This window comes from Nipponia nippon, unplaced genomic scaffold (assembly GCF_047370975.1).
Source record: "Nipponia nippon isolate SJK-2023a ecotype South Korea unplaced genomic scaffold, ASM4737097v1 scaffold_4, whole genome shotgun sequence".
Classification (NCBI taxonomy): Eukaryota; Metazoa; Chordata; class Aves; order Pelecaniformes; family Threskiornithidae; genus Nipponia; species Nipponia nippon.
The window spans coordinates 60884521-60905771 of NW_028262358.1; the positions used below are offsets into that span (position 1 = coordinate 60884521).

Here is a 21251-nt window from a genome sequence, read left to right on the forward strand (position 1 = left end):
AACTCTCCAGCTTTAGCTGTCATATAATTTTCTCTATAACAGTTTGTAAGTCTACATGTATCAGAGATGTCAGAAAATATACAAGATACATAAACTTATAGATTTCTGAATCTGACTTTCCACAAACAGGAAATATCCACAGTTTTCCTCCAAGACGTTTCAAATTACTGTTCCACATTCAGCCAGCTGAGGAAGGGTAGTTTGCATAAACTTATCCAAACAATTTGTTGAACCAGAAATTTGAGCTTTCTATTTTTGCTTTTTATTTCCTAGAAGTAAAGTCTATTTTAGGATTAAAGAGGGAAAAGGAAACAAAGTTTACATTGAAAACATGTACACATTCAAATAAATTAAAATATTTACAAACAACCTGGATACAGTAAAAGACTCCTAGATTTCTAGCAGGCTTCATTAATAAGACTATTGCAACAAAGAGTCAATTTACTCCCTCAAGCATAGCATAATGCTCCCAAGTCACTTAATCAGAGCCATAAAAAGCTTATGGAGAAGATCAGACAATTTTAATGATCTTCTTCATTACCTCTGAAAAGCTGATCTAAGTAAGACAGATATCTGTATAGATCAAATGATACCAACAGTTTCCAAATTTACTTTCTTCTGATGACTGAGACCCTGAAATGATTCTCTGCCTTACACTAAAAAAAATAGGGTTTAAAGCATAAATTCATTTGTGATTTCAATTCTAGTCCAAGCTCAATTCCACTTTAGAAAGTGAGAGCACAAAAAGGTCACATGGCTTCCTCAATAAATTAATTCCATATCTGCATTTGGAATCATGGTCAGAATTTTTCACGCTAGTCACAGGTATATACTAAATTATTTTTTAAACTTGTTTACACTTTAAAAAGAATATAGCTGAGACCAATAGAGTGATTAATGCACTTTGTTCTCTTTCTTGTGTACTGTTGAGGAAATTGAGCTGAATTATAGAACAAAGCAACTAATGATTAAGTACTTCCACTTTGGGTGACTAACTTGAAACATCTCTTAAAGTCCTGATTTTCAAAGTCAGAAAATCAACATTTTTACTAAATACAAGTGCTTTCAAGAAAAGATGAAGTTGAAATCATAGGCTTTTATTTTCCTTTTTTATACAAGAGGATTTGTTTGCTAGATTTTGACAAGATTCTAACTGCACGAGTATATCTAAAACAATGAGGTTGAAAAGGTGACCTGAGATCAAGATCTGGAGTGGCAGAGATTTGAAGACATAAGTGAGGATCTAATTTATCAGTATGCATGTTAAATAAACTCATGAAGAAATTGAGCTTGGTGAGCCACTGGTGATAAATGATCCATATGACTGTATGCCTAGAAAGATATCAGTTCATGCTCTGAAGTGCTGTTGATTGAAAGAAGATAGAAAAAGCATGAGAAAGAGAGAGAGCAGTCCAGATAACAGCATATTAAAGGTCATACAGGATGTTTAAGACAGACCTGGGAAGTAAATCACTTATCTTTGCTCTTTGGTAGAGAAGGTATCTGTCCATGCTTCCAGGCCAGGAGTGGGTACCAGCATAGTGATACCAGGAGGCTCAATCCACTTGCTTGGGTGATCTCCTTCTAGCCAGGGAAACCACCACTACCCTAGTCACCCTGACTGTTAAAGCAGGTTTGACTCTTGTGATATTGTCAGAACAGGACGGTTTATTGTCCTGATTAGGCTGTGGTGATCAAGCTTGAGGCTGCCCACAGGTACCCTTACAGCATTGATCATGTTATTCACATACCTTGTTACCCCTCCTCCTGTTTCTTGACCCAGCTCTTTGCTGTCTTTTCTTCACCCCAGTCTCCTTCTAAATAAACAATACCTTTTCCCATTGATCCCATTTTTTGCTGCATCCATATCCAAGTTTGGTTTTTCTGATACCGTTATCTAGGTAATCTCAGCCTTATATGGTACAACAGATTCTGTTACACAGGTGCTGTTGGCCTCGCAAGACTCTACTCCCCCAAAGTGTCTCTTCAGGTACCTTTGAAGTTTTGCCTTTTCTTATTTGTTATCTGTCCTGTTCACCAGTTTCACATGTCACATCCATATCCTGCTCTGTTAGCTTTACCGTGGGCTAGGGCCTCGCTGGAGACCCAGTCACTCACCGGCAGCTGTAACATCAGCCACCTGCTCACAGTGTCCCTCTTCACTTTATTCCTACACATGATGATGGAAGGAAAAGGAGAGAGCTCAGCGCAATTGAGTCCAGCCTGATCTTCTCTGTCAGCTGATTACACCTTGTCTAACTTCACAGAGATACAGTGAGCACAGAATCTTACCCTGTAAATTTTACGTTTCCTTTTCAGAGTACAGCTCTACTGCTGAGGCCAAAATCCGCCTTTGGAATTAGCCTTTTGGCTGTCATTGCTATCAAATAGCAGCCAGGCAGAAGTATCTAAAAGGGAATAAAACTTCTGATGAACCATCTAAGCCAATTGTTTCTCAGGACCCTATGATACAGCAGTTTTTAATTACCCTCCGGAGTTGATTGTCATATTCTTACTATAGGATTTGGAAGGGAGAGAAAAGAGGCAGTAAAATAGCCGAAACAGCTTCCAAAGCACATACAATGGAGAAAAGAGTGAGCAACATAAAACAATGGAAGGAGGTGCTTATTTTTCAAAGCAAGAGGCTTATAGGAAAAATAAGAAAGATGTAACAGAAAGAAAAAACAGAGATAAATAGCATAAGATGGATAGTATTGCTGAGATTGTTTGTTCATGAGCAGGCTGTCTGGACTTGCCAACCAGACAGTCCATTTTACTTCTATGTTCCTAAGTCACATAAACAGAAAGTGGTAGAAGGAGTAAAAGGAAACTGAAATCCAAGACTTGATAAACAGAAGATTTCAACAGCACTTCATCCTCCACTCTACCAGAAGAACTGTTTCTTGAGAAGATTCTCATAGGGCAGCAACTATGAACTGACCTTCCATTTCTCCAATAGGAAGAAAAGAGGAAGGAAGGAAGGAAGGAAGGAAGGAAGGAAGGAAGGAAGGAAGGAAGGAAGGAAGGAAGGAAGGAAGGAAGGAAGGAAGGAAGGAAGGAAGGAAGGAAGGAAGGAAGAAAAGAAGGGAGATGATAGCAAAATTTTTTACTAATACTGTCAGCTGGAAAGAAAATTTAGTATCTTTCAAAATGATACTTCCTTGGGTCTGCCAGATAATCCCAGGATTTCTCTCATTTTTGCAGGCATGTAGACTGAGAGAGAGAGGAGAGAAATAATATAAATCTATACATTTTGTCTGACCATAGTGTTATGCTATGTGTATGTCCAAAACAGGGAGATAATTTTTGCTGTTAATAATGCATTTACATATACATTTACAAACTTAAAGGGCTATGTAGGTGCTGGACGTAGCAAGCATAGAGCTGAAGCTTTTGTATTTAACACAATCTAGTACTCATTGGAATAACATCACAACGCAAATTCAATATGCAGTAGGTTAAACATCATAGCACAAATCTTCAATACTCTTAGGCATGACAACAGCACCTAGGTATTATGGTGATTGGCATTCTGTGTGTCCAAAACAGATTAAATACTCTGTTCAATGTGTCAAGTCAGTTTGCAATGCAAAGCAGATGTATATTTGCTTTGGCTTCTGCAACCAATATTTAAAATAGAAACTGGGAAGCTGATGCAGAGAAATAACATTTTAACATTCAATTACATTTTACTGCTTTTTCCCTATTTAAGCCTTCATTTCAGCAGTAATGAATGCACATAGTTGGGTTTTTTTAGTATCTCCTTTCTTTAGCATAGAATTAAAATGTGCTCCTGTTGGAGCAGAACAAATATAAATTAAAAAATTAGGGAACAAAGAGTTCTTTTGCATCTCACATCTCTAAATCCATAACACTTTATTAGAAGCCTCATTTACTTTAATGAAAGGTGTTCTGTAGAATTTAGATCTTCCAATGTTAGAAATCACAAGGATCTTGAAAAAAGTCAGTATTATAATACTGTACATAATGGCTATAGGCTAAATCACAGAGTTTTTGGCAAGTCATAAAACAAATTAAGATGGACAAATGTTTTACAGATTCATTCTCAAAACACTTCAAATTGACAACTACTGTCCCTCCGTGTTTCAAATCCAACTTTAACGTATGCAAAAGTTGTTGAGTCACACAAATGGGCAAATTTAAAAAATAACCCATCTTGGTAAAACATTTAGTCCTCAAGATGGCTCATTTTTACTCTTATGTGTTCTCTGGCTTGATCAGATCCTAATCTTGTTTCTATCAAATTCCACAGTAAAAACTCCTTCTCTTGACCTCAGTGGATTTTAGTTTTCTAACATGTAATATTAATAAATGCGGGCCAGAAATTGTCTGTGAAATACTTGCACATACAGTAGTTGCAGTTCCTTCCAGTCATATTATAATAGGAATCAGGAAGTTATTTCCTTGACTTTTTTCTCCTGTTTGTACTGAAACCAGTGAAGCAGCTGCAGGGATTATTCTGACTGCATTACAAAACAAGATCATAAAAATATTAAAAATACAAGTTTTGATCAAGAACATATATTTACAGGCACTCTGAAGCCTCTGAGAAATCATTTTCAAACATTTCATGTTAAACATTTTGTGACCAAATATTATTTTTTAATTCAGTCAGTTCTTGCTGAGAAGAATACTGGCAGAGAAGCAATATCTTCCCTATCATTCAGAACTTGTTCTTTATTCCTGATCAAAAGTCAAAAAGTCCTGATCCTCCTTTCTCTGACTGAAGTAAACTGGATGTAAATTAGAGAAAAAAATACGTTATTCTATCTAGATGCAACACAATAATAATTTACCAAACTAGCAACCACTCAAAGATAAGATTGCTGGAGTAGAAGTAGCTAAAAATTCATTTACAGAAAATAGTCATTCTATATTTTTTGTTATGTAAAGAGCAAATAGTTATACTCTATTTCAAAGAACATCAGCTTGTGTTTTGAATATTGCTTATTGTACGTCATACTAGTTACAGTGTTAAAGCCAGTTCTTCCTAGCCTCTAGATAGGACATTTTAGAATCTCAGTGTCAAAACTGATAGCTGTAAGGAAAAAAAAAAAAAGATATTTTCCAATTCTGCCTATTGAAGCTGAGGTCTGGAAGTTACACTTTTTCTGTGTGATTTATTAATGGTCACAAAGGGTAATGATTATTTCATGTCAAATTTTATCCTCTGGTGTTGTGCTAAGACGCAGACCTAAGCAGATTTTTCTCATGTGGTCTTAGGAGTGCCAATGTTAACTTCAATGTCCACTCCACCAATATGTATTGATCAGCATTTTCTGTGTCCTATAGCTATAGTGGTCACATACAATTGTCTGTGTAACAGAATTTCTCCAAATGATTTTGAAGTCCTCTGAAGAAGCAAAGTGCTATTCAGGTGAAAGTTTAACCTCTTATTTTTACAGTTTTTTTCTTTTTTTTTTTCTTGGACTGTAAAAGCTAGTTTAAAAGCTGCCCCAATTTTACCTTCTACTGCTGTACTTATTCAATATAGACAATTCTGTATTATTCAATGCAGACTTATAAGATCCCTTGTAATGTTGTTCACGTATCTCTTGGCTTCTTTAGAAAAGATGCTGTACATAGGCTAACTCAAGCAACTATCAACAAGCTTTAAAAAACCTACAGTGGAATGGGAACTTCAGTTTTCTAGGTCTAGTCCAAAACTTCAGAACTTAAGTCAACTTAAAGAAAGAAGCATTAAATTAAAAGCAATCAGTGGAAGGCAACAGGTTAGAACTGCTGTGGTACATGCAGGTGATATTGGCATCATATGGTAACAACTGAACAAGGAACAACAGACTGCAAAGGATGGAAGGAAGTCCTTGATATGTAAGGAAGAGGAATATGTGAAAGATTAACAAAGTTAATGACATTTGCAGGTGTGTTGAATAGAACTGAGTAATTAGCATGAAATGAGAATGTTTAAGTCCATGGCTGGTTCAGGGTAGGGTTAAACTGACCACGTTATTATTACCACTTTATGCTTTACACAAAAAGGAATTCATGATTTCTGCATTATGCTTCACTGCTGATGTAGCCAAAGTGATGCTGTATTAAAAAGGAAGGTGCTATGCCAAACTGTGAATTCGTATCATTGTGTAACTAGGATGAAACAGCATTCACCGAGGAGCACTTACGACTGAAAATTAGGAGTTTTCCAGAGAAGCCCTGGGAGTACAATGCACATCTTTCACTAAATGTTAATGGGATTTGGGTACCTAACTGCATTAGCGACCTTTGAAAATCCCTATCAAAGTGACTGAACTGCAAACAAAAAAATACAGAATTTCTCATTAATTTCCACTATTGTGCTAGTAGACTGGAAGGTAGCCAGTATTGTAGCCATCTTTAAATGATGTGTTAGGGCTGAGCCTGAAAATTATAGACCAGTGAACATGACTTTAGTATTAGGTAAATTAGCTGAAAACAAATTTAAAGAGACTTATAAAACACACAAATGAACATAATACAATAGAAATCAGCAGAGCTTCTGTAAAAGGAAATTGTTCTGCTTAAACCTCATTTTGTTCAAAAGAATTGAAACAATAATGGATAAAGAATTGTTAAATGTAATTTAGCTGGACTTCTGAAAGGCCCTCTGGAAAAAGTCTGGCCTAAAGATGCTAGCAGGAGGAGCAGGTAGTCTTGGGGAAAAGTGCAATGCTTAATAACTGTGCTGACATGAAAGCACAAATTTGAAAGGCATAGTGGCTATTAAAAGTAAATATTTTCAAATACAACAAAACTGGTAGAAATCAATATTGGAAATATTATTATGCTATTATCTAGGGAGGTGATGGGTCTCTATGGACCCCTATGGTCCTCAGCATTTATGGTTGGTTTTGGTCAACCAGCATTAAAATTGCATAGAAAAAGTCTGCAAACACAGAAACATGCAAACAAAATAACAGGCCTCATCATTGTCACTATTTTCATCATGCTGTAAGATAAACTTTAAAAGGCAATGACTCTAAAACTTCCAAAAAATAAATAACGATCAGTGGCAAAAGAGTAATTACACTGTATTTTTTAGCTATTTTTGCCAATTTCTGTACCAGCAAATTGCTTGAGACTATTTGCTGTCATTGAGGCCAGTATCTGTCAGGCATCTATGTCCTTCCTATTAAAGTTTCATAGACTCCAAAAAAGAATAGCATCTAACCTTTCTATTGAATATTCTTTGCTAAATCTCAAACCACACCTGGTAATTATTTCAGAGTTCTAGTTGTTATAGGCCAAAAAAAAGTCAAGGACTTTTCCAACAATTCAATAGTGCAAATACCCAAGTTCCAGTACCCAGGAATGTTCCTTAACACATCTTATTTGACCAGTATAGAAGTAGCCATTATGTATGACTGAGGTCCAGGTTCATTATTAGAAAAAATAAATTTACAAAAATAAAACAACAAAGAACCCGAAAAATCTACAAGCGTGAAGTACTTGATTTGCTATTTCTCCATGTCATTTGTGATGATTCAAGCAAACATCAGGTGGTTACAAAGTTGTTACCAAGTCAGAACAAAATGCCAAGCTTGCATTCTCCTAGAACTGGTGTAAATGAATATAAAATACCTATATCTAAGACAAGGCAAGATTTACACTTACAGTAAAAATTTCATCTACCACTATGCCAGTCGGAATACAATTATAAGGCTACCAGCCACACCTCTCATTGGATAACAACTGATCATTCATTACATGTATTTAGAAATAAGTTTGTCTGTTACGAATTATATAAGCCCCAACTTGTGTATACAAGGATTGCAGCTCCTTCTAGCCATGCTGATTCAGAAATGGCACAGTCACTTGAAGAGTCAATTTATCTAGGCCTAATTCTGAGGCCAGACTGGCTCCTGTGAAGTACAGCGTAGGCCTGCATTTGGAAATCGCTGTTCAGCTGAAATCCATGAAGTTTGCAAGTTTTGTAACGAAGCACATTTCTGAACCAGAAATGCCGGTCAAGACAGACCATAACTGTTTTCCTGTATAGAGAGACCATTATCTATGTGCATCTTGAGTACCACACACATCTGGATCTGAGGGTCTACAGATAGTTTAAGCTCTAGGAGGGCCCATTACACAGGACTGAATCTCAGTCCCTGGAAGAGCCCAAAGAGACACAGAGCTTAGTTCAGTTGCCTAAAGATTGCTTTCCAGAGGCTTTAATGTGACTAAGACATTTAGCAAGGGAAGCAGATATGACACTGAAGTGAGCAGAGACCTGCATTTTTCTGAAGCAAGTAGGGTACTCTACTAAATTTTGTCTGGCACTAGATGGAATAAACAACAAAGCCAGGTCTACACATTTGAACTGAGCCCTAGAAATCAATACATAAGCAGTAGCAGGACTGTGACCACAAACACTTTCAGTACACTTTCTCAGCAGACTAAGTACACTTGCACAAATGATATAAAAAGCTTTTGTGAGTTGGACCCTCCATTTTCAAAGCTAAGCACTTTTTTCCATTTACAAATCCCATTCATTTATTGTCAAGAGAAAAAGACACACATGCTCTTACATAATTTAGCATCTTCATTTGCTTGAGTGAATTATTTAAAAAACAAATTTAATTTAACTTTTTATTTTGCCCCAAAATAAATTTTTGAGCACAGTATATCATACATAGCTAAGTTCTTTTTGTCAGTGAGGAAACACATCATCATATTAAATGCCAAAATCTTTCAAAGCACATCTTTCTTGCAACAGAAGAACTTTTAATTAATTCAGACATAATGATACATCACCTTACAGATGTAAAATATCCCATCTGTAAGCCTCTTTTTCTCCTTCTCCTGATGTTGAAACCTATGAGGCCAAGAACCCCCGCATTGCCAGCTGACAAATTGCTTAAGTTTCAGCAGAGCAGTTTCTATGAACGTGTTATTCTACCCTTGTACTTCAAATTCAATATCTGTATTTCCTGTACAGTAATGTTTTTACTGTTCTTCTCTACAAATTTCTGACTTTCAGTGCATCTGAAGAATACATATTGTAATTAGGCCAGAAAAAAGGCACTTTATTTATAAATTGTGTGTCAACACACTTTGCAGTCCTATAGACTTTCTGTTCTTCGCTTACACAAAATATACCCACTTGCTTTCATGAGAACATCTTCAGCTCCCTACTCCTTTTGTGCTGAGAAACTTGTAATTTCTGTTTGTTACATGCCAATAAGAACCTGCGGAGATACTAGCTTATGAAATGAAATAGTATTAACATCCCTATTAATTTATCACTTATCATTAAACACAGATATTCAGACATTCACATACCTTTCCAATAAACTCTCTTATTGCACACAGCAGACTTCCATGACATATGTACTCACAATGTTCATTCGCGTGCTTTTATTAGAAAATTATTCTCCAACTACTGTAGACCATTTGCTGCAGTTGGATGTTGAAATTTATATGTTTTTAAGTTGGGTGTAAAAGGAATTTGTTGTTTCAGTGAAGAATTCAGGGTTGCATTTCAGCAGTATAACCTCTAGGTAAGCTGGCCTGTGGGAGCAAGTTTATCCATGCTAACTTCCAGTTAGGAATCTTTGTAGTGTTTATAAGGAAGACAGAGACACTTGTTCAGTCTTTAACTTAATTTCACATATCGAGAAATTACCTTACAAAAAAGAAACTAAATTTCAAGGGGTTTTGATTCTATTGAGCTCTAAGAGCTTATCTCTGTTAAAAGCTTGACAACCCACTGTTACTCATTCTTGCTCAGGTATATAGCAGTTAGAGATAAATAAGGGATCAATTTCCAAGTAAGTCTGGAATTTTTCAGCACTAGCTTAGTATTTTGTTTAGTAGAAGATTTAAATAACATGATTTATGCCATTCCTGTTGGCCAATACCATTGTTCATTGTCCTGCACAGCTCCTTAATCAGGAAGTTTTCCCAAACATTCATTCAATCACAGTCCCCAGAAGTATTCAAAAAACATGTGGATGTGGTGCTTAGGGACATGGTTTAGAGGTGGACCAGGCAGTTAGGTTAACAGGTTGGACTCGATGATCTCAGAGGTCCTTTCCAACCTTAATGATTCTATGATTCTGTGATTTTTTCTGTTGTCTTTGTTGTTTTCCACGGCTTTCCCAAATAGTTGGTTTTGTTCTAGGACATATGATGTTGCTGCAAGTTATAGAACTAGTGAAAACAGGTAAGATTCAGCTAACCTAAGACTTCTGTTCACTCTTTAGGTTCCCTTTATATTCGGTGAAGAGATATAGACACTATCGGTGTGTGTGATTGATTGAATGACCTGGTTTAGATATATACGTTGGTGAGATACATTACTGTAGTGACCCCTTAAATACATTGGCTATATCTCCATGGAAGACATGGAAGACAAGGATGACTTGTTCGAATGAAAATCTGCCTTTAGTCAGATGAATCCTATGCAAAGTGTATGCACTGTGCTACATCAGCATATTTTTCATAGTTTAAAGCAGTATCAATATATGAACAGAGATAATGCAGGGAAGTTATATAGGTGGAATATCAGCAGATATCAGGTGTACCCTTACAACATTTCAAATACTGTTTTGTATGTGGTATATTGTACTGAGTTTATAATTCTTTATGACATACATCCTTTGTGCTTGTTAAAAATACTATGGGTTTATTTTTTTTCACAGGAGGAGGTACATTATTCCTAATGTCCTCTCTATAGAAAGGAATTATACCTTACATTTTTCCTCCTGCAGCATTGTAAGTCCTATGATGGAAGATACTTCCTTTCCTTTATTAGAAAACTGTAGGAAAAAGAAAGTAAAAAATAAATACACTTCGCATTAAATTTCTAAACTTTTACTTAATCTGTCCATCCAAAAAAAATGTCATTCATGGAGATAATCCAACATAAACGTCATGTTATTGTTTTACTGGTATTGTTTCTCTTCTAGACAGTTATCATCATTTGGAAGTTGCTCTGGAATTTGCTGCTTAAAATGGAAAAGAAAGTACATATTCTGGAGAAAACATCAAAAAGTTAACTCACTGTGTGCTTAACTTCTAGCAGAGGCCATAACCATCTTCTCAGAATGAAAAAGTAAATTATTTTAGTCCATAATGTCAAATAATTGGAAGCAAAATATGCTCAGAACCTTCTGTTTGTATTTTGTCTGACATTTTGGGAATTAAAAGCATCCCTAAAGCGTCATCAAAATGAATATATACAAGCTTAATGATTGCTAAAAGGATGATACTCAGGCACTGGAAAAATATAAAAGATTTATCTGCAGTAAGAATTTTTGGCAGACCTTGTAAGAACAGCCTTATATGGAAAAGGTTACTTTGTGGCTGGAAGATAAACTAAATGATTTTTAAACAGCGTGGGAAGAGTCTACAGAGTGTCTACATAGTTGTTTTGCAAAGGTGACAACATACGGCATACTAGTATAATATCAACATTACCTACACTAATAAAAATACAAAAAAACCAAGTAAAGGTATATTTTTACTCTTCCATAGGTATAATTTTATCAGCAGCTGTTAGTGTGCTATTGCTCAAGAGAACCCCCATACTCAAAGTAGATACTTAAGAGGAAATACATTGTTTGAGGAGGGCTGAGGTGATATGCTTTATCTCATGTATGAACAGAACTTTAGAGAGCAGTGGAAAAAGATTCTTCAGCAGCAGCATAAAAAGGTGTCTGTTTAGTTTGTCAATACATGTAACTAGAGGACAAAACCTACATTATGTGGAAAATACAACATGTGGAATTTCCTAGAAAGCAGTCTAACAACTTGGAGAATACATCTGCATGAAATAGAAACTTACTTTATTTCAGTTTGGAGTTGAAAATTTTTGAACATAATCTGTTCAAGTTTATGACTGCCATATGGCTTTCCTGTGATAAACTACTAGAGTGCGTAAGTAAATAAGAATACACAAAACAAATCTTACAAATTAAATAATGCAATTCCTAACAAAATATTTAAGAGCTAGACTACTGCTCGCAGATCAATGGTCAAGCATGTTTAGTTTTCAAACTAGTGGAGGATGTTTATATGGATCATTCTGATTGTTAATCAATTTACAATATGTTTAGTATGCAGCCTTCCTAGCATTAGAATGAGGCACTCTGCAAGCAATCCTTTTCCACTTCTATTTAGTACTTCTCTTTTGCATGAACTGGATGCTTTATGAACTACTAGAGATGGAATGTAATTTTTTCACCAAGAGGCTAAGGGATTAAGGGATCCAAATCTTACTGAATTTTTTAAGGGGAGAAAGAGGAAAAATGTGGTACCTACCTTCTGTCAGCTCTTTCGGAAAACCCTTCTGTCGTGGTTTAACCCCAGCCAGCAACTAAGCACCACACAGCCGCTCGCTCACTCCCCCCCGGTGGGATGGGGGAGAGAATCAGAAGAGTAAAAGTGAGAAAACTCACAGGTTGAGATAAAGACAGTTTAATGGGTAAAGCAAAAGCCGCACGCACAAGCAAAGCAAAGCAAGGAATTCATTCACTACTTCCCATCAGCAGGCAGGTGCTCAGCCATCCTCAGGAAAGCAGGGCTCCATCACGCGTAACGGTTACTTGGGAAGACAAACGCCATCACGCCCAATGTCCCCCCCTTCCTCCTTCTTCCCCCAGCTTTATATGCTGAGCATGATGTCACATGGTATGGAATAGCCCTTTGGCCAGTCTGGGTCAGCTGTCCTAGCTATGCTCCCTCCCAGCTTCTTATGCACCTGGCAGAGCACAAGAAGCTGAAAAGTCCTTGACTGGTGTAAACTCTGTTCAGCAAGAACCAAAACAACAGTGTGTTATCAACATTATTCTCATCCTAAATCCAAAACACAGCGCTCTACCAGCTACTAAGAAGAAAACTAACTCTACCCCAGCTGAAACCAGGACAGTATCCACCCCTTATTCCATACCATTTACGTCATGCTCAGGTCCCACATTATCCAATACATCCTCATTAACCACCACCCCACTTATTCTATGGACCACCCCTGTGAAATGTCTGTAAAATGTCCATAAACATCCACAAATGTCCACAAAATGTCCATTGAGTTCATTTAGTCCGTGACTTTGGGCTCCATCTTTGATGGTGGTCGCTCAGGACAGGAGAGGTGGTGTGTTGTGTGGAGTTCCTGGGCACCAAAGCCAGCTCAGGTCAGGTCACTGCTGCACTTGCACTGCTTCTTGTAAGGCTTGTCCTCCATTGGTTCAGGTGGTTCTTGCTATGGTAATTCCTATAACATGCAACTCAGATCATGGGTTACAACAATTTAAAGGTATTTCCATTACAATCTCCACCCCTGGCCCCTTTGGGTCAGGATTAACATTGCAAGGAACTCCTCCCCTTGCTCCTAGCCTGGCTAGCAATAAGGGGTTCCTGCTATAGTAATTCCCATAACATGCATCTCAAATCCCGGGTTACAACAATTTAAAGGTATTTCCATTACAATCTCCACCCCTGGCCCATTTGGACCAGGCCATTGGGTTTAACACTGCAATGGACTCCTCCCCTTGCCCCTGCTCCGGCTTGGACTTATCCACAGACTGCAGTCCCTTAGGTGTTTACCTGCTCCAAGTGGAGCCTTGTCTATGAGCCACAGTCTCTCCAGGGGTATTCCTGCTGCGGCCTGGATTTATCCACAGCCACAGTCACTTAGAGGTGCACCTGTTCCCACATGGTCTTCTCCATGGGCCACAATGCTTTCAGAGATATACCTACTCCAGCGTGGCCTTGCCCGCAGCCACAGTCTCTTCAGAAGTAAACTTGCTCCACCATGGCCTTACCCATGGCCACATACTTTGAGGTGCTCCAGCATGACCTCATGCACAGCCACTGATGCTTTCAAGGTGTACCTGCTGCAGCATGGACTTATCCACAGCCACAGATGCTTCAAGGTGTACCTTCTCCAGCGTGGACTTATCCTTGGGCCACAATCCCTTCAAGAGGTATACTTGCTGCGGCACAGACATAACCATGGCCACAGACACTTCGAGACATACCTGCTCTGGCATGGGCTTATCCACATCCACAGACGCTTCGGGGTGTCCTGCTCCCGCATGGACTCATCCACAGGTCACAGTCCCTTCGACTCGAGTTCACACTGGAGTTCCAGCCTGTCCAGTACAGCAGCACAGAAACAGCAGCGATGCCCTGGCCGTCTGCCAGCCCAGGCGCATGGCTGTTGTTGTTATCAAAATGTTCCCAGGCACAGCAGAGTAAGATAAGCAGTTCAGCAAGCAGCAAAAGCAAAAAGCAGCCACTAACGAGCACTAGACACTAATATACAGTAAGGCAAGCAAGCCCCGTGGCAAGTACAGAAGCCTGCTGATTAATACCTAAACAGCACTAACAGCTATAAATTCGATCTAGCACATTCCAATTAAATCTGTGATTATCTTGAACCCTTCAAGCCCCACGTTGGGCGCCAAAAAGGACTGTCGTGGTTTAACCCCAGCCAGCAACTAAGCACCACACAGCCGCTCGCTCACTCCCCCCCGGTGGGATGGGGGAGAGAATCAGAAGAGTAAAAGTGAGAAAACTCACAGGTTGAGATAAAGACAGTTTAATGGGTAAAGCAAAAGCCGCACGCACAAGCAAAGCAAAGCAAGGAATTCATTCACTACTTCCCATCAGCAGGCAGGTGCTCAGCCATCCTCAGGAAAGCAGGGCTCCATCACGCGTAACGGTTACTTGGGAAGACAAACGCCATCACGCCCAATGTCCCCCCCTTCCTCCTTCTTCCCCCAGCTTTATATGCTGAGCATGATGTCACATGGTATGGAATAGCCCTTTGGCCAGTCTGGGTCAGCTGTCCTAGCTATGCTCCCTCCCAGCTTCTTATGCACCTGGCAGAGCACAAGAAGCTGAAAAGTCCTTGACTGGTGTAAACTCTGTTCAGCAAGAACCAAAACAACAGTGTGTTATCAACATTATTCTCATCCTAAATCCAAAACACAGCGCTCTACCAGCTACTAAGAAGAAAACTAACTCTACCCCAGCTGAAACCAGGACACCTTCTTTGGTGACCCATAGCAAAGATTTAAAATTAGTTGTCTTTCCCAACTTTGTCTTATTCCTTTGCTGTGAAAGATATTTGGAAAAAAGTGAGGTCGAGACCAGCGGTGGCATGGAGTTGGAATGTGGAAACGTGGGCAGATCTTAAAAGTACCACGCAGCTCTACAAGCACAGGCATGACCAGGAGTTAATCACAGCAATCTCTAGGTGTTTTGATAAATGACAAATACTCAGACAGATCATGTGTTAGAGTCATTTAATATAATATTTTGGAGAATGATGCCTAGAAAGATTATCATCTGTAGTGTGTGGAGGAATACAGTGGAGGGAATGGCACATTTCTTTCCCCCAAAATATACTTGAATGATGCAGGAATGCATGGCTCTGGTGCCAGTATAAAGGAATAAGGCAGAAAGGAGAAAAGCAGCAAATAATCACGTTCACTTTGTACAGTTATGCAGTTTTGCTGGTAACTCTGTTAGAAATAGTTGGATTCCTTGCTTCTGGCAGACTTTTTAAATAGTTCCTGTTAAAATGACTCAGATGTTTCTGAAAATTAGATTAGGGTAAGAATTGTGTTGTCAATATACAAGCGATTATGTTTTTAAATAAAACCTTGTGCCTATACTTTGGAAAACGAACATGAAATTTGGAGATGATGTTAGATTAGAATCAGGGAAGTTCCTCTGTTTCTGTGAATGCTGGTTTGAATTTCCACTTAATTAGTGGATTTATGACATTCGTTTTCAAGCTATTTCTTATATTCCAAAACTCATGTAAAATGAGATATTCCTATGTAACAATATCACTATGACTGCAATATCAAAGTGCTAATTTTTCAGGATTTCAGGAAGTGTCCAAATTTACTGGCCTCCATAAGTTTAATTTAACTGCTTGTATTCAAATTACAAAATTATCTTTACAATGTACTAATTTGTTCCCATGAAAGTCTTCCTGCAGAGTAGTGTAATCTCAAAGCCCTATGGGAAGTGTTGTTATTCTCCTGTCCTTTTTCATTTGATAATTTATTTACTGCTCAATAGAAAACAAAACTCTCTTTCCAAATGAAAATTATGATATACATTTCAAAATGTCTATTTATTATGAATTATAATTAAAATCCAAAGATTTGACATCAAACCATAAGGAAGAATTGACATTATGTAACAAAACCAATCATCTAAGAAGCTACAGAATGTATTGTTTAATAATGGTCAGTCTAGCATACATCGATACAGATAAGTCTTTACTCAATACTGAACACAAATAATGATTTATATCAGACTAAGCAAAGTCAATATAATTTGAAGCAAAAGTCAAAGTCAAAATGAAATGTTTCAATATGATCGATACCAAGGAGACAAGCAAAGGAGTCCAGGAACTTGTTTAATAGGAAAAAACCCCTCTCCATTGCAATACATTTACCGCTGCCATGGTACACCGTCCAAATGTACATGAAATACAGAATTACTAATTTTCTCACTGGCTTTTCAATACTAGCTCAAATTGAATTACCATTGTATGTTTACGCTTATCTATGTACTTTTTGTTTTCAGTTATTTCTAATGCCTATTCATTACTGGGGGCACTTCAGAAGTATTGCAATATCTTCCACTGTCGCTTTTGTGTTTGTATTTTACTTTTATCACAGCATAGTAATCAGTTTTGTAAAGCTGAAGGCTTTTCAAACACCATTATTAAACTTTTATCAATGAAATGCACATTATAAACATTGGTATAAATATAATAAAAAGGAAAGTATAAAATCTAGGATAAAATAGAAATATAGGTCACTGTTTCTGACATAACAGCTAGAAAGTGCTTGAAAATGGAGTAATACTAACTCAGAGACACAACCTAGAATAGATCCTGTTTGAAGAGTAACAGTAGATCAATAACTTTGCTTCCCTGTCTAAACTTTCATACAGTACATCCTCCCACTAGGTCTGAGATAATCAAAAGAATATTTAAAAATTATTAATTTTTATTAACCTATAGTATCCCTGTACTATAAAGACAACAGAAACACTACCCTGCTAGTAAGCAGCTTCATCATTTGGATCAGTTAAACTTAGAAATAAGGCATGCTCCTTTAACAGTGGCAGCAATTAAACTAAGGAGCAGCCAAGCAAGAGAAGAGCTTGATTTTCCCATTTTCTTCTTCAAGACAAGACCTGGATACATGACAGTGTCCTTCTATGCTGTATTTTTTGTAGAAGAAACCTTTCTTCATCTCCCCTCCTGTTTTCTTCTTGTCTTTCATCCGTCAACAGCTTTTCACCATCCCTGTGCTGCAGCTTGCTGCCACTTCCAATATAACCAGCTGATGGACCAGGTTCTTCACTAAAGAATCACAAAAATTATGCAGGTTAGGAAAAAGAGGAAAAATAATATCGATATTTCCTGCCCAGTCCCTGCCAGCAGTTGTGTGGGCCCTACAGAGGGACAAATGATCTCCAGCATGGGAACAGGAAGGATTGGCCAAGGTCAACAAGAGCTGCCTACTGTGCGTTCACCCAAATACAAAATTTACCTGTTCTCAACAGGTATACTGTAGTCAAACACAAGTTATTGGCAGTTGTGTCGGTTATGAGGTCAGACCAAAAGACATATTACACTACCTGACTTTAAAGCCTATCAATCCATAAAAGCCTTATGGGAACAGAGTGCTTGATTGACAATGCAAGGAGAGAAGGAATTTGTTACCCACTTGTCAAAGCTCAAATAATTAAGTATTATTAACTGTATTTCAGCATGTCCCATTAGAATTAAAACTAATATTTTATCTTTGACAAAGTAAATCTATAGTCCCTATATTGAATATTCAGGTCATGGGTGCTATATATCTCTCTTTCCAGTAAAATATCCATCACCAGTATCATTTAACCTCGGCAGAGAAATTTGAGTTCGTTTTCTCATTAATATTATACTCCTGGAGCAGGTATGAAATATACAGGCTTTCAGAGTTAAACATGTGAAACCAAAGCATTTTCTTTGTTAATTTTCAAAACTGGCAGTTATCAGAGGGAGGTAAATTCAAATAAACACAGAGATATTGAATCTTACTGCCTTCCAGTACTGTATAAGCTCTCCTCTCTTCACTGAGGGCTGAATACAAACTGGATGTTGTCTATTTATAGCATTTACAAGCCTAACTGTATCAGTACCTCCTGTGAGTTTTCACTGGAAGAGTTACGCATCTGTGTAGGTGCAGTTTGACACCAATATAGCTGATGTCATTGCAATGAACTTGACTCAGCTGTATCAGTCTGAGCATTTTTATAGCATTACCTCTGTGATTACATTAAGGAGGGCAGGGAGTGTGTTGATTTTACCAGCAACATTGACGACTGTAAAGACAGCCCTAATTTCTCAGTGAGACCATTTTGATCAGAATGCAGCTAACTGCTGATTTCACGTGCTATAAAAACCAAAATTCTGTTAAAGAAACTATTCAAAGGTGGAAAAAAGGGAAAAGGCACAAAAAGAAAAGAAAAAAGAAAAAAAGAAAAAGAACATGGTATTGTAAAAGGCCAAGCAAAATGTGGCAGATAGAAAGGAAATAACGCATATTTACAATAGTTTTTAATCGATAGCACCATTCAAATCAAGGAAGTTGGCTAACAGAGATATTTAAGCAGCTAATGGAGAGTTTTAAAGCCCAAGTCCGGAGAGGCGCTAAAGTGATAAGACCTCTTCTCTTATCTCAGAAAAATCCCTGCTCAGTAGTGCCTACTTTCTGTTTTAGGTGTTTGCCACAGCTCAAACATATGTCCATTCCCAGAATGGCCTTGACACTTGACAGGACAGTTCTCCTCGGAGATACAATCATCTCCTGTTTTGGGGCCAGGACACGCAAATTCTGCTGCCTGAGCGGTCAGGAGGCATCATCCAGTGGAGGGTAGGGTCAGCCAGCCCACCCAAACCTGTGGTTATCATTTCATTTTAAAACACTGTGTTTCACAGGTAAAGGAGAATATTTAACTTCTATAGCAATCAAACAACTAACAAGCATGTGCACAGGACTCCCAGCTACAGGAAGGCCCTGTTAGGATGAGGTTGAGCACAAGTCAGAGCTGTAGTGGATGGGAGGAGAGGAAGGCACTCAAGCTTTTGTGTCTGTAAGTCTAGCAACACCTTACCTCTACCCATCCTTCCCCCAGTATTTAATGGCCCATAATCAGCATGTTCATTCAGGAAGAGAGACATCCAATAGGGAGAGCACTCTCTTTTCCAGTTCAGACTGTGCCATCGCCTCAGAGATGTGGTGTTTTCCTATAACATGGGGAAGATTGGTTTGTGCTCTCCATGGCTGAGCAGGCCTTCTGCATCCTGGGAGACTGTTGTAACATCTGAATGATTATCTGATAGCAACATTGCCCTAATCCCTGAATGCAGCACCAAGGTTGCGGCTTTGGGTGGGATTTCAACCAGAGGCCCTGCATTGCTGAGTTCTAGGCTAGGTCTGAAATCAGCATTGCAACTCCTTGCATTTCACCCTGAGGCACCTGACTCATCCTATATAGCTGAAAAATCTTACATACTGTTCTGCAGTCCTCACCTGAGGGTAGATCTCTGCAGATATTAGGAGTATAAGACCTTTACTGACCCAGCCCTATCTAACCCTAGACAACAGAATTATTTGAAAATGTGGTAGTTGTAAAATATTCTGTAATGTGAAATGCTCCATTTATGATTTGATTCACATCTTTCAAATACATGCCTTTGAGCAGGACTTCTTCAGCATTCAGAGAAGATAACGAGGTAATGATAAATTACTGGTTTTGATGTCTGTTTGGCTAGCAGCCACTAGCAGTGGTTAGGATCAAGAGAACGACAGATGTCCTTTATAATATATCAGTTACTGAGGGGAAGATCTCAGATCTGAAGCACCATAAGTCCATTCAAGAGAAGGACATAAGGGTGGAAAATATCACAGAGTTAGAATTAGATTATACAAAATATATATTTCAGAGGAGTACCTTAGGCATCTCTCTGCTTTTTTGGGTCACTCTGCTAAGTTTAGTTATAAAAGATGAAATCAAGTAGTTAGACTGGTGGAATAGATTGAAATAGAATAAGTAGTCTGTTCAGGACAATAAGTTAAGGAGGTTTATCAGTTTTATAGTGTATGTCTAGATTTACAAATGATTTGCTAGAAACAGTGTTGCTATGTGTCCCAGAGATAACCTTTCTCTCTTCAGCTTTTTCTGGGTGATACAGATGCCTTCAGCTGGCAGATATTAAACTAGAAGCAGCTGTATCCTCTCCACAAAATATTTTATTACTGACAACCCATATGTCTGTTGGTTGTCCTTCTTTCTTAAACAGACATCTGCATGCCACACAGCATGCAGGGGCTTTGGGTATGCCATAGAGACAAAAAAGAAGAAAAACTGGCAGTCAAGACTGGTGTGGATTATGTTGTTGTTTTTCTCTGTACCATAACTAGTTGTTTACACAGACAGGCACAGAAACAAAAGACATTTAGCATTTAACTTTGTTAAGGTAGGACATATCCCACACAGTATTTTCTTGTGCCCTGCCCACACTGCGGCTCTGGCCCCCAGAAGGGACTGCGCCTTGTCCTTCCTGTCCATTGTCAGACACCAGGGTTGTCCTCTCTTCTTGGACATTTTCCATAAGCCTTTGCTTTCTCAGACTCGAGTTTAAATTTACAACAAATTTCATGGTGCTTTTTCCAAAGGTCATTTTAAGCTGTTCTCTCTTGGCAGCCAGAGTATGTGCAAATCTCAGAATTTCCCATGAAGATGAAAAAAGATTTTTTTTTTTTTTTCTCAAGCAGAAGACTAGTTACAGAAAGTATTTGAATGGTAAAATAGGGCAAGAAAAAAAAAGCAACTTGTAATTTGCCATAACTGACACACTCACAATTTTACTTTGGGCTTAGACTGAAGTGCCATTCAACAAGCTGATGAAAACTTTTCTTTTGAAACACTTCAACCTCACTACAGAGAGTGTCACAGCCCACTTAACACTGTGTAAGAGAGATCTGTGGGTACTGATATGACTCTCCACGTGGAACAACAGTCTGCAGCATTGTGCAAAATTACTAACTTGGCTCCTGAACATCATACAGATATGTTTGCTTATTTTCAATGGTGTGCGATTCTTTCAGCAAGACTAACACTCTGTACATAAACAGCAAATTTTATCTTCAATATAATGGCCAAGTTATGCCATCAGTAATTTAACCTAGTGTAAAGTAACACATTAATCT

General features: G+C 38.1%; 1 long non-coding RNA gene across 1 annotated transcript in view; it reads right to left on the reverse strand.

The window, feature by feature from the left end:
- Positions 1-14998, reverse strand: part of LOC148053324 (uncharacterized) — a 32067-nt gene extending 17069 nt beyond the window's left edge. Inside the window, exons 1-2 of the long non-coding RNA XR_015708374.1 lie at positions 12280-14998; positions 10712-10775 (exon numbers count right to left, since the gene is read on the reverse strand). This is a non-coding gene — a long non-coding RNA (uncharacterized LOC148053324). The remainder of the gene's footprint in view (positions 1-10711; positions 10776-12279) is intronic.
- Positions 14999-21251: the final 6253 nt, after the last annotated feature.